The sequence below is a fragment of the Vespula pensylvanica genome, chromosome 2 (assembly GCF_014466175.1).
Source record: "Vespula pensylvanica isolate Volc-1 chromosome 2, ASM1446617v1, whole genome shotgun sequence".
NCBI lineage: Eukaryota > Metazoa > Arthropoda > Insecta > Hymenoptera > Vespidae > Vespula > Vespula pensylvanica.
The window spans coordinates 3,206,885-3,213,344 of NC_057686.1; positions in this window are offsets into that span (position 1 = coordinate 3,206,885).

Consider the following 6,460-nt stretch of genomic DNA (forward strand, 5'->3'; position numbering starts at 1 on the left):
GTATAATCGCTACTATAAGAACACAAAACGATCCTCTTAACGAAATTAATTTTCTCGAGTCGTCATAGCAATAAGTAAATTTATTACGAACGCATAAGGAAAAGCTATACATGTATAGGTCGTTCTGTTCGAAGATCAAAATTTGTTACAGATATCGAGATTTAAAAGAACTTAATCGTTATATAAAGCGTTCCCTTATGAATCATTACTAAAGCGATTAAACTTGAGAAGCTCCGTTAACGCGCTAAGTATATAAATAATACTGCAAGATAGGAGAAGTAAAATATGATAAAGCTATTCCGCGGAATCGCATACGACGTAAATTAAACGACGTCTCGTATCATGTTTTTATTACCGACCATTCGTCTAATAAAAAAGGCAAATTTCTTATATCGAAAAACCTATGTACGTTTCTTTTGCCATTCTCTCTTTTTTTTTTCACCCTGAGCATCACGACAGAATATTTTCTAACTCTTTCGAATGCTACACGTCGGGGAACGAGAATAGAATAGCGATTAAACGATCGCGACGATCGAACGGTATCTCGTTCGTTTGGCAAGTTGCCAATGATCAAGCAATTATTTAAACATCGCCAGGGGCTTTTCGATATAATCCATTGTCCCTGTTAAACGTGTGCTCGCTATGGTATCTATTGATTATTTGTGTGGGAACGATCAAGAAGAGGAATGCCATAATGGATTTCATCAAACAATAGAGTTTGTATTTACATGATGGACACTGTCATGAAACGCCACAAAGTGAATCTCTTCAATGTGAACAGAGAAATGTTATAGAAATTGCGGAACAAACTACTTTGCCTACGAAAGGACCCTGCACCATTTTTGCGGATAAATATCACATACGTACACATACACATATATATCCCATATATCAAGTTGAACAGCCTAAACCTTTCATGTTTCTTACATACATCTTCCAAGACTTGTAGCGCGAAAACGACTCATAGGATTTGTCTCCAAAATGACGACAACTACAATATATCAAGAAATTAACCAAATTCAAGAAGAAAGACACTTTCTCGTAAGAATGATGTGAGTTCTTTTCTTTTAACTGTTTAACAGAGACGTTCAATTCAAGTACGATTGTAAATTGTCTCTTAATGGATGATTATTTTTCGTTTGAAATTTTTATTATTTGTCTGAAAAAAAATCATGATATATTATCATCGAATTATGAACGTAAAAGGGTATTCATTTATTCTATATTTTCACATGTATTATATCGAAAATGAAAGTGAGAAAAATTGCAATTAATACAATTTATATTATTAAATTGGAATTGTTTTAAAACTCTGCCATCATTCATCTTTTTCATTTTAACGAGTAACAACGAAACGATATTTTTATTTTTTTAAAACTACGCTTATAACGACGATCGTCAATCTTTCGTTTCTACAGATTAAAGAAACGAAACATAAAACAGCGACTAAAAGGAACTGTATCTTTTAATTGGAATAGTAAAGTAGAAAAATATTTGTTACGTGGAAATATAATAGAAGAATGAAGTTGCTTCAGAAATGATAGCTGTGTACTTCGAGTTTTAGTACCAAAATTCCAAATTATCCAAACATTCGTATCAAACCAAAAGTACTTCCCTTTGGTCGTACTAAGTTTTGCCTCTACGTTCACAAAGTTTCTGAGTTAATCATGTTTGTGCACTGGAGAAAACAATCGCTTTTATGTGAATTTCTTATAGGGAATCGTGGATATTAGCTTTCTAAAGGGCAAAAAATATATTTGCTGGGATCATATTAATTATTAAAACTCTTAATCGGAAAGTGGAATTAAGTTTTAAGGAGAAAAAGAAAAGGGAACATTTATTCGTAATTTATGACGGTTTTTAAGCGATGGACTATTATATTATAAGAAACGTATACCCACGTATTATCGAAAAATAATTTAACAAATGATTTACATACGTATTCATATTGAAATTTTGCAAGGTATACAAATCCTGAGCAATAATCGTCGAGACCATAATACGTTCGAACATCAAAATGAAATTTCCTACGCAGCCGATGGAATTAATCGAGCAAATGGAAGGTACCACTTCGTAAATCGGTGCTCTAGTGCTTCCAATTAAAATGGACGACAAGTCTGCCATCGCCCGACTCGAATTTACGAGCGCGTTCGTTCCGTCCGTTCAAGTGTCTTCGCCTCGAAAATCGTTTAATTCCATTTATCTTTTTTTTTATTCTTTATTTCTAACCAGAGCTTCCGGGCCATCGATCCTGCCAATATCAATCGAGGTGATTTTACATTGCATTGGGTATCATTAATAATAATATTAAGTTCTCGTGTATTGCACGTATGTATATAAATTTATATATAATGTACGTATACGTACTCTCGAGGTGAATATAACGAAGAACAAGATACGCAATTTTCTACATAATAACGAACTTCCAATCCGTGATATCGTTATATCTAACAATTCCATGAAGAATACAAATAGCATGTCGTCTAATCACGAAACAAGCGTATACGTGATTTGACTAGAAAAATTTTATTTCGCGAGTCGACATCGCGAAATCTATTGTGTTAATCATTTCTTTCTTCCTGTCGTTAGTTGTTTTCACCAACGAAAATTAAGAGATCAACAAAGTGAAAGCGCGACGACCGTGGCATTGCATCGTGCATTTAAAAATTTCTCTGTGGAAACTTCGAAGTCGTTGAAAGTTTTCAAGTTCTACCGAGACAGTTGCAAAGTCGATAAATTTTCTATAGCTGTAAATTTCACGAGCACAATGTTACGTCTGAAATAGAAAAATAAGTAACGAAATAGACGCCAGATTTATATTTATGTTATGTCCTTTCAGAGAACTCTCTCTCTCTCTCCTAAAAGTATTGTTACCTTGAATTAGATCGAAAGCCTAGAATAAATGTGACACTTTCTATGCATTGAAAATTGCACTAGGTACAGTTACTAACAATAAATATTAAATTACGATGGTTGTGAACGTTTCAAAACATCTTTCTTATATCATAAAAAAATGATAAAGCTATATTCAATTCTCGAAGGAACGTATATTATTTATTTTCATCCGATATTGTCGCGAATAAGATAGATTCCCTTTTTAATACTTCAGAATCTTGTCGATTCGTCAGAGGTATTCTTTAAAGATTTAATTTTCACTTTAATATAAAGAAGGTATCAATATTTTTGCAAACAGGAATGGAAATCCTTATTTCTATTAATCGTTCTTTTATAATTAATCATTATAGCTAGAAGTGTCTTATTTCTTATCTTTTGATCCACTATTCCATGATTGAAAACGATATTGAAAGCTTATTCTCACCTAGCAAAATTCGTCTTTGATTCTAACAGAATTTTCGATATCGCTACAACCTGACTATAGAAAGTAAAGCTCGAATGAAACGGGCAGAAAAAGAAACGGTGGAATACCGCTGCACAAAGGCTATCGCAATTACACTCGGTTCTACTGTTCGAGTCATCTCAGTAAGGAAAGAAAAAAAAAAAGAAACTGATAAAACTGAAAATGAAAAGGAACGTGAAAAACAACAATTTTTAAGAAGAAAAATAAGACGAAGCCTTATTAGTTCTCATCTCGTATTACAATCATTCGTTCTATGCATAACGCGTATATGATAATATAATACATACAATCAATATGATGTATAAATATAATATCATATAATATATACGTCAATACATTGCTAATGACTGACATTAAATTTTCAAGATATTTTTTTTTCCATTTACAACGAACAGAACAGCTTTTCACGAACGTAGTTACATACTATTGTACAGATCCATCGTAATTTCGCAAAAACTTATCGATGAATCACATTATAATTGGACATATGAATGCATCATTATGTTTACAATAATGATTTACTACTCCATTTTTGATATGAATGAAATATAACGTATGGTAATACGACTTCTTTTTTCATTGATTCTTTATATCTACGAGACAAGAACGTGATGTGAGTCGAAAGTAAAAGATAGGCTTTAACTTTCGTGCTTCACACACTTTCCATTGTGTCGAGACGAAAATACAATCCTTTTAATACGCAGCCAAACGAAAAGATTACTGCCAGTGAATGTAACGAAATATTCTCTCATGCAACTCACGTAACTGAAATAGTCTGGAATTTTTCCTTGTTCTTTGTCGAAAGAAAACAAAAATAAGAATAGTAAAACGCGATACTATGTATATGAATATTTCTATGATATTATCGTTATATACTCCGATGCGCAAATATGGAAGTACCTATTACACGAAAACCAAATGTCCCGAATTATCGATTACTCAAAATATCGGTATATCAAACACGAATGATTGCAACACTGATAACGTTGTGGATAACGTTCCTTTGAACGCGTCAAAGCAAAAATATTAATGAATAATAATCATCACGATATACATTTGTACAATAATATATTTAACACTTTATAGTTAGATGATGAATTATCTAACTGACGATAAGCTTGATGAATAAATATAATTCTAAATTATATAATACGAAGAATGTCTGATATACATACATATGTATCTCGTTTGTTAGTATACAAAGGTCTGATTAGTAAAATTTGAAAATTGCCCAGAAATCTACACAAACAACGTTATGTATAATTACATATTTACTTTAGAACGATGATCCAAATACCAGAGTTCGTCTTCAACGCACACATTCCCCTATCAAAGTTTCATTGCTAAATAACTCCCATAAATACATAATGTATGATAGAAATAATTTACAAAATATCAAAGTTTGATATGAAACGTTTTAATGGTTAATTAAATTTGCATTTTGTACGAGTTCGAATTAATATTTGATAAAGAAAAAAATAAAAACGTATCTACGTCATTGTACATTTTATAATTAATGTATAATTGTACGACTGTCAGTTCTTCGACTCTCTTGCAAACTTCTTTTTTAATTATACCAATGTCAAATTCCTCGTTGGACTTTGATATTGAACATAATTATTACTTGAAAGATTGTTCGACACTGATATTCTTTGCTTTATCATTTTCCTAATAATTACTACCAAGTTTCAATAATGTAAAGAATATTAATGATACTTGCAAAAGATTTTAAACAAAAGCTGCTCCTTCTTTATTCATTACTTGTATAAGATGGTATAGCATGACTCGTTTATTCGTTACTCATTAATGTACGTGGCAAGGCTATCTACATAGCTCTTTTGCATGTATACTTATTCTAATCGATTATTCGAAATATACATATATATATATATATATATATATATATATATGTATATATATTTGAACACATAGTTTTAGCTTATTTAGACTCTTAGCCGACATCCAATCACCTATCGCGTGATCCAATCGAGTAGATCTTTGCTGCAGAGAATTACAAGCTGCCAAACTTGGCTCAGAAAGTTAACATTTCTCATTCAAAGACGTATAATGATTCTTTAAAACAATTCTAATGATCTGATACCCGTAATAAAGAGATATATGAATAACGTCCAATTACCTTTATTATTCCTCTCCATGGGAGACATAAGAACGATCTTTCCAGAATTTTCCCAAAGGTTCTAATTATTAGGTTAACTAGATAGCTACCCAAAGAAGAATGAATAGAAGAAAAATATACGAGCTACTAATTAACACCAATCGATTCCTTGTCAAGACCACGGTCTTAACAAAAGATATATTCTCTAAGGTGTGACCGTAAAATAAAACAGGAATCAAATGATTTCGATCGATTGAAAGTTTACGTTAAACTGTAATCGTAGATTCGAGAAAATTCAATTTCAAGATTTCGATATAGAAAAAAAGGAAAGAAAATATTTTTCTTGTAAACAATTATAATAGTTTTGTTTTGATTGCAGATTCAAAGAAAGAAAAATTTTTTTTTCGGAAAACACATAACAGGCTGGGTTGGTCATGATTCAAAGCAATTGCGCGTTCCTTCGAAATCGATCTTTCAACCGGGCAACTTCAAGACACGTCTGACAATCCAAGAAGTTAGAAACTAAATCCCGCTAGAAGAAAGTTCGCGTAACTACGATATCTAATCGACGTAAGAAAGAAAACCGACAAACACTCTCATGGGAAAAGAAAAAGAGAAAGAAAAAAGTACGAGAAGAGAAATGGCATCCTTTCGTTTTTACAATACCCATGTTGCTCGGTGAAGAAATCTAGAACGGAAGAAAGCTCGACTTTCGAAGGGAAAAGCCTGAGAAACCTTTGAACTGTATAGCAGACGCTTCTGCTTACATTGTCGCCTCTGTAGATCGAAGGGTTGTTTTATGTACTTGCTCAAAGTCGGTCTTCTATTTCTGAACGAGAGAGAGAGAGAGAGAGAGAGAGAGAGAGAGAGAGAGAGAGAGAGAGAGAGAGAGAGAGAGAGAAATAAGAAAGGGTAGGAAGATGTTAAAGAATATGGAACGTACGAGTATAAATTGGGATGAAAATAGCAGGTAAGAGCAGGTCAGT